Source organism: Wyeomyia smithii, chromosome 3 (genome assembly GCF_029784165.1).
Source record: "Wyeomyia smithii strain HCP4-BCI-WySm-NY-G18 chromosome 3, ASM2978416v1, whole genome shotgun sequence".
NCBI classification, from domain to species: Eukaryota; Metazoa; Arthropoda; class Insecta; order Diptera; family Culicidae; genus Wyeomyia; species Wyeomyia smithii.
In genome coordinates this window covers 11,004,992-11,013,469 of record NC_073696.1, presented here as the reverse complement: position 1 = coordinate 11,013,469, position 8,478 = coordinate 11,004,992, and positions in this window count along the sequence as shown.

Below are 8,478 nucleotides of genomic sequence, written 5' to 3'. Positions count from 1 at the left end.
CGGTTTCACCCGCACTGATTGCTAAACGTCGTTTTTATCTTAGTTTCAAAACTTCACTATTCCTTGCAAAATAACAGTTTGAAAGTACTGAAAACCTTCATATCTTGTAGAAAACAACCTGGGCAATGATTCAGTGAAAGAAATATAACAATATTCGTCATCAAGTGCTACTAGAGAATCATTTTCCTTAGAGAGCCGGGCTTACCCCCAGTACCCCTACCATTTTGTTCTTTGGAATGTCCTTCACTCAGTGGTGCATAGCTCTTTACTGCTGGGCCACTTCAGCAGGCGTTGGAAAAATGGACAGTAAGTATTTCATACCTTCTGAACCACATATCAAAATATTATGAAATTTGTACTTGTAAGTTTGAGAAACAACCCGTAGTTATGTTCAAATAAGTCGTGCAATCTTTGAGATAACAAACTTTCGCTGTTTTTATAAATTAGTACATATTATAATCGAATGATATGACAAACAAACCTTTCATTTGAGACTAAGATTGTTGAAATTAGTCCAGCCATCTTTGGAGAAACGAGTTAATCTTAAAAGTTATCGAAACATGTTTCTCTTCAAATCCTTGGAACCTCATATTCAATCATTTTGGAATTCATTTGTAAGGGATTTTCCCGTACAGCCCGTACATTTGATACCAATATTGTTCAAATCGGTTGTGTAGTTTCTGAGATATTGAAGTTTCGTGATTTTCGCATTTTGATACATTACAGACAACGTTACAGTCCAATTACGATGAAATTTAATAGGATCTAATGCGATAGCTAGACCTTTCAATTGACACTAACATTGTGAAAATCGGTTCAGCCAGTCTCCAGAACACGTTTCTTCCCATAACTTTTGAACCACACGTCCAAACTTTATAAAATTTAAAAGTGAAGGATTTTTAAGCAGCCAGTTCGTTTAAAAACTATTGTGTCCAAATCGGTCGAGTATCCTAAACTATAAATCCGATTACAATTAAATTCAATATAGGATCAATAATATACCTTTCATTTGCATTAATTTCAAAATTCAAAATGATTCCAGAAATATAAGTAGATGTGCCTTTATTGCATAAATCTAAAGTATCCCGAAAGAGACAAAAAATTAGGTTATAATTCTTATAACTTGCTCATTTCATGCAATTGATAGAGCCAAACTAGTTTAATAAAAATGGGAAGTCTTAAAATTGAAACTTTCCACGAAAATGCAAAAAGAAATTTTTGACGCATATTTTCAAAAGCGTTTTTCTCGAAACTATGAATTTTGAGTCGTGCCAGTATTGAATTCTACTGACGATATATACCCACACATACACACACATATACACACACATACTTTTATTTTTTTATTTATTTCGTCAATCATATATGTGAACTGGTTACATTAATTTCTAAACTATACACGATCATAAAACAAATTAATTTTGTGTCCTCAGCCTCAAGGACTTGAAATACTGTTTCAGTTTATACCGGGACATCGTAAAGTCAATGGCTCATACTATTTATAGGTCCATTTTTTGCGTATTCCGTACGATGATGGTTAAGAGCAAATAAACTACGATGTCGAAATTGTCGGATGGGTACATAAAAGTTCAATTTAGAAAGTAGTACTACTGAGTCAACGTTCTGCGAAACGATATCGTTTACAAATGAAGCTATCGCGTACTCTCGCCGTTCTTTTAATGTTTGAATGTCAATCAACATGCAGCGTGCTTCATATGACGGAAGACGATGTGAGGTCCAACCTAGCTTACGAAGAGCATATAGTAGAAATTGCTATTGTACTGATTCGATTCTTTCTTCATGTACGCCAGGACGAGGAGACCACACAATGCTACAGTATTCCAGTATTGACCTCACATAGGCAATATACAAAGTTTTGATAGTGTACGGATCATGAAAATTGTAGCAGAAGCGTTTGATAAACCCTAACGTGTTGTTTGCCTTGTGAATGATAGTGTTATAGTGGTCGATGAAATTAAGTTTAGAATCTAAGATTATTCCTAAATCCCAAACTTTAGCACATTCCTTCACATTCTGATCCCCTAATGCAATTACAATTTTGGGCGTTGTTAATTTTCTTTAGGATATTACATTGCATTTTTTTACATTTACTTCAAGTAGGCTTTTCTTACACCAGATGTAAAATGTGTGGATGTCATTCTGAAATACATTGATGTCTTCTTGATTTTTTATTTCCAAAAACAGCTTCACTGGGACGAATAAAGCCGAAGAGTTCCGTCCCATTAACATGTTGCACACAATTTATGCTATCGACTGAGGGATTTTATCAGGGGGTGTTTTTCGGCTTCGCAGTCTTTCAGCAATAAAACGAATTAATATCGCTCTTTCACCAACGTTTCGGTGTATATTGCACCTTCATCAGGGAATCCTGAATTTAGAAGACAAGACAATATAAAATTACAAATTGACACAACAAATGAAATCACAAAACTCTTACAGAACATAAATCGTTTTTGTCATACAAGCTTCGGCTTCAGCATTCCTGTCCTATTTACTAGCTACTATTGTGTCAATCTATAAAACAACATGTAAACATTCAAAAACTGTAGCACAAAAAACAATAATTTTACATTCAAACCCGCTTTAATTTAAACTTAACAAATAAACTCTGCCACAAACTTTCTTCACTACTCTTTCAACCGCTAACTGAAATTCGATTCAAAATGGAGCGAAAAAGTGTGGACTAACAGTGGGTGCAATATATATTGGGTATTAGCTATTAGCTCTTACAGTTTGCTATTGGGTTTCGTTTGCTGGTGTGTGCGTGTTCTGTGTTGGGATCTGTTTGTTAAGTGTGTGTAGTACGCCTGCATACATGGAGCTGAGATTGTCAACATCGGACCGTTTGTTGACTGCATGTTTGGTGTTAACAATATGACAGACTTCTAAAATCGGGAGAGCTAATTTTCGTGTGTGCTGATCGATAATTTTTGTTTTTCTAGGTTGAAGTTATGATTTGCTTCGATGCTGTGGTAAAGGAGTGCCGTCTTCTCTTTAAGTCGTTCGAGATCGAATTGTGTGCTGGGATCGTGATCGTTTTTGCCGCGGAGTCTTTCCATTTCATTAATTGTTGATCGGTGGCTGCTTATGCGTTTTTTCAGTTGGATTGTGGTTAACCCGACATAGCTGGCTTCGCAATCGTTGCAAGGAATCCTGTAGATCACGTTATGTCGCATCTCTGGAGGTATAGTGTCTTTCATGTTGGTGAAAATTCTGCTGGCGGTGTTCCCGTATCTTGACGCTAGTGTTATGTTGGGGAAGGCCGCTTTTAATGCCTTACTCAGCCGTTGTGTCAGGTCATTCACAAACAGCATCGGTTTGTACACAACCGTGCCTCCATCGTCGGACGAATTTCTCGTGTTTCGTTCGGTGTTTCGGATGTTGCCATTCAACAGCCGATGTCGTAGCGCCGCTGGGTAGTGGTTCCGCCTCAACAGTTCATTTATGGTTATGTTAGCTGCTTCCTTCGGACTGTTTGTGGTGAACTGTCGGACTCTTTGGATAAAGTTTGCGATGGTATTCATTTTTAGATGAAGTGGGTGGCATGAATGAAAGTCTAGGAGGCGACCAGATGCCATCGGTTTGCTATACCACTCAGTCCGGATGGTTTGGTCAGTTTGCCGCATTAGTTGTTGTGTCAATTTGTAATTTTATATTGTCTTGTGTTCTAAATTCAGGATTCCCTGATGAAGGTGCAATACACACCGAAACGTTGGTGAAAGAGCGATATTAATTCGTTTTATTACTGAAAGACTGCGAAGCCGAAAAACTCCCCCTGATCATGTTGCACACATTAGAGAAAATATTAGAACTTGTTGTGAAAGGCCAGCTGATGAATTATTTAAATAGTAATAACTTGCTAATCCCAGAGCAATCAGGTTATCGAAAGGGTCACTCTTGTGAGTGTGCTTTGAATCTGGTGTTAGCAAAATGGAAAGAAAAAATCGATGCTAAAGAAACTATTTTTGCGGTGTTTTTGGATCTAAAACGCGCTTTTGAAACAATTTCTAGGTCCTTATTGTTACAAACATTGGAGCGCTTTGGTATCGTAGGGACAGCATACAAATGGTTTGAAAGCTATTTGTGTGCTAGAACTTATAAGACTCGTTTTAACGATTTTGATTCGGATTCCATTGCTAATACACTTGGTGTACCGCAAGGAAGTGTTCTAGGGCCCATTTTATTCATTATTTACATTAATGACATGAAGCGAGTTTTACGGTTCTGTGATATTAATTTATTCGCTGATGACACTGTTCCGTTCATTGCAGCGAAGCATCCGCTTGATGTTGTAGCACTTCTAAACCAAGATTTACATTATCTAGCGAATTGGTTAAAATTTAAGCAACTAAAGGAAAACATTAGTAAGACAAAGTACTTGATAATTTCTTAAGCCAACTCCAGACTAGGCTTAAATATTGGAATTGATGGTGAGACGATTGATCGCGTAAATGAAATAAAGTATCTTGGATTAATTATTGATGACAGATTAAATTTTAAGTCTCACATTGATAATGTCATCAAAAAAATGGCCAGAAAATACGGTGTCTTGTGCCGGTTAAAGGATGAATTGACTATTAGAAGTAAAATTCAGTTGTACAAGTCAATTATTTCACCACATATAGATTTCTGCTCATCCATTTTATTCCTGGCAAACAATACGCAAATATTGAGATTGCAACGTTTACAAAATAGAATTATGCGATTAATATTAAAATGTAATAGATACACTTCCTCGAGTTTTATGCTGGACGCATTGCGATGGCTTTCTGTGAAGCAAAGAGTATATTTTTTGACAATGGTGTTTTTCTATATAAAATTTTTAATAATATGTTGCCTCGATATTTGTGTGACCGGATTGATAGAGGAAGAGATTTGCATAGGTACAACACTAGAAACGCGGAAGATGCCAGAACACCAAATTTTCTTTTTGGAAGATCACAGAACTCTCTGTTGTACAAAGGAATAAACTTTTTCAATTCGATGCCCAGGCAAGTAAAACGTGCAGCAACAATGGCAGAGTTTAAACGGCTTTGTATTTCACACATAAAGTCTGTTTTGTAGACAGCATAGATTTTTTGTAAATTTATAAAGAAGATTGTAAAATTGAAATATTTTTTTTTTTAATTTATTTGGTACATTAAGTTATTATGATCATTGATGATGATGGATTTTTTGTTTGAATATAGTTATATAATATTAAATAGTAGAGTAAAAAAAAAAATCGGCTACACATGTTTGAGTCACGCGCGCGGAGACTGACATTGACAATCTTGATATGAGTACATCAGGCTTAAACCCCTGAAATGGAAACAAAAAGCATATCGGGTTGACAAATTGCTTTTTGGCTTGTAATATTTTCTAAATTATTTTACTTTCTTTTTAACAATTCATCTGTTTTCACAATTTAAAATAGGGTTTGGAGCGAAAACTGAAAAGGCTTGAGTTTGCCTGTGACCTGTAGAGCTCGTTATCGAGAACTATAGTATCATTGGATCTCTCTCGTAGTTCTAGATCGTTATCTAGAACCAATTCTGATTAGTGCACGCTCTAAAACATTAGGTTCAATTCCCAATCAAGTCCAGATAATTTTCGGGTTGGAAACGTTCTGTATGAGCCTTGGATTGGAAATCCGTCAATTTTTTTTTTTTTAATTATTGGTATTCAATCGAAGGGTTACTATGTCTGAAATTAATAACCAGTCCGTTATTTGTTTGCCAACTGGTTACATTGCATGTTTTTAAAAATATCTCATATAGATAAATCGTCCAGCTCAAACCGATGTAGGGGTATGAGGTGGGACCATCATCATCATCATTTATTCATGTCGTCGGCATATATTAGAACTTTAATATTTTTGAGGATGAAGGAAATGTCGTTTACGTACAAAATAAAAAGAAGTGGTCCTAAGTAAGAGCCTTGGGGAACACCTGAAGTAACTTGAATGGGATTTGACTTTTTTCCATTAAATTTTATTACTTGTTGCCTGTTTGTTAAATATTATTCAAGCCACTTCAGGAGACCAGACTCAATTCCAATTTTTTGCAGTTTAAAAAGTAGCCTTGGTATGTCAATACGATCAAATGCCTTGCTAAAATCTGTATAGAGAGCTTCAACATGGTTCCCATTATCCATTGCATTCAATGAGTAATCTACGAATTCAAGTAAATTTGTGGATGTAGAGCGGCCTTTGAAGAAGCCGTGTTGTTTGTCGGTTATTCGATTTTTGACTTGAGCAAATATCTTTTCATTGACAATTGCCTCAAAGAGTTTAGGAATGCAAGAGATAATAGCGATTCCACGATAATTACGTATGTCAGATTTACGCCCAGATTTGAAAATAGGCACTAAAAATGAGCTTTTCCATATATTTGGGAAGACTTCAGTTTCCAACGACATATTGAACAGCCAGAACAAAGGAGATGTAAGTTCCTTCGAAAGATTGTTCATGAGTGCTGGACATACAAACATACACACATACAGAAACTGTCACGAAAGCTTGTCAAGCTTGTAAAAGTTCTGTTAGTAATAGTAGGCCCACATTAACCACTAACTAAAATAGAGATATTATCAGCAAATCCAATGACTTCATAACCTAAGTGTGTTAAGTTGTTAAGAAGATCATCGACTACCAGAGACCATAATAAAGGAGATAAAACCCCACCTTGCGGGCAGCCTGTTGTTGGTTTTGTCGTTGAAGTTGATCTTCCTAAATTGGCTGTGATTAACCGATTATCTGACATAGCAAGTATCCAGTTCAAGATGCATATGTCAAAACCCCGATTTATCATAGCTTTCTTTATATATTCGTGAGAAGCGTTGTCAAATGCTCCCTCAATATCAAGAAAAGCTGCCAGTGAGATTTCCTTAGCATCAGAGGACTTTTCTAGTTTTAAAACCAACGTGTATAGTACTGTTCCAGTTGATTTACCACCTTGGTAGGCAAACTGGAATTTGTTCAATGGTCTACTGTTCAAATATGATAATTATGATATGCAGATTGGTGATTTTTTCCATCATTTTCAAAATGACAGACGCTAGACTGATTGGTCTGTATGCTTTGGGATTCGTCCTGTCATTTTCCTGTCCAGCCTTAGGAATAAATATGACGCGGACTTCTCACCATTCACTAGGAATGTAGTTAAGTATCATGCTAGCCCTAAACATCTCTATCAGAAGGGGGACTAGAATATCCTTACTCTGTTGTAAAAACACTGGATAAATCCCATCCGATCCGGGCGATTTGAAGGGTTTAAAGGAATCTACTGCCCACTCAACTTTTGACCTCGTGAAAATAACACTGGCTATTTCTTGAACTCTAGTCTTGACGTGAACTGAGCTATATAGAAGTCCGGTGCGTTATCAGAAGTCGAATAAGTCGAGCCAGAGAAGTGTGTATCCATCATGATACAAAGTGTTTCCTAAGAATCTGTTGTGAATTGACCGTTCTATGTTGAACTGCCTAGTCCATTGGTGTGATCTTTAGAGAGGGCCTTGTGAAGTCTGGCTACAGCAGGGCAAGCTTTCAACTTGCTCACATGTAAGCTTCCAATCCTTTCTCTCGATTTACAGATCTCTCGATTGTATTCGGTTAGACATCTTTAATACTTTGTCTAATTACCGATAGTTTTAGCTTTGTTAAAAAGCCTTATAGATGTTTTTCTAAGCTTTTCAAGTTTATTGTTCCACCAAGATACGTCCCCGCTAGAAGTTTTCCGTTCCAGCGGACAACATTCTTTGAAGGCTTCCGTTATATTGGCTAAAAAAGTTTAGGAAACAGATTCAAGCTGCTCGGTGGAAGAGATGTCCACTGAGAGAAAATTCTTGTTTTGAAGTGTGGAATTATAGCTATCTCAATTAGTTTTTCTAGGATCTCTGAATGTTTCAGCTACGAGTTCCCCTGAAACATAGTCGAACATAATTTGCTTATGATCCGATAATAATTGTTCATCTGACACGTGCCAATTCCCAATCACATCGGATAATTTCGGGCTGTAAAGTGTTAGATCAAGAAATTCTTGTCTAATTCTTGTAACAAATGTTTGATCAATAACTTGATTACAAATGTTAATGTTGTGTGCAATTAAGTGTTGCAGTAAACATTCACCTTTGAAATTGATGTTGCTGTTGCCCCAAACAGTGTGATGGGCGTTCGCGGCACATCCTATGATGAGCTGTTTGTTCTTAGGTGTGCAGTGTTGGGCAAGGGCGGCAGCTTCTTTGGGAGGAATTTCAACCTCCAATTGTATTTCCACAATGTCTCTACTGATGAATTAAGGGGTGAAAATGTTAGATTTTCCCATGGGCGCAACTACGGGGGGGCTAGGGGGGCTGAAGCCCCCCTAGAACGTGTTTAGCCCCCCTAGAATTTCCCAGAGAATGATTATATTCAATATATATACCCCAGACAACCAATTTACACGTATAATACAAACAGTCATTGCATTATACGTACAT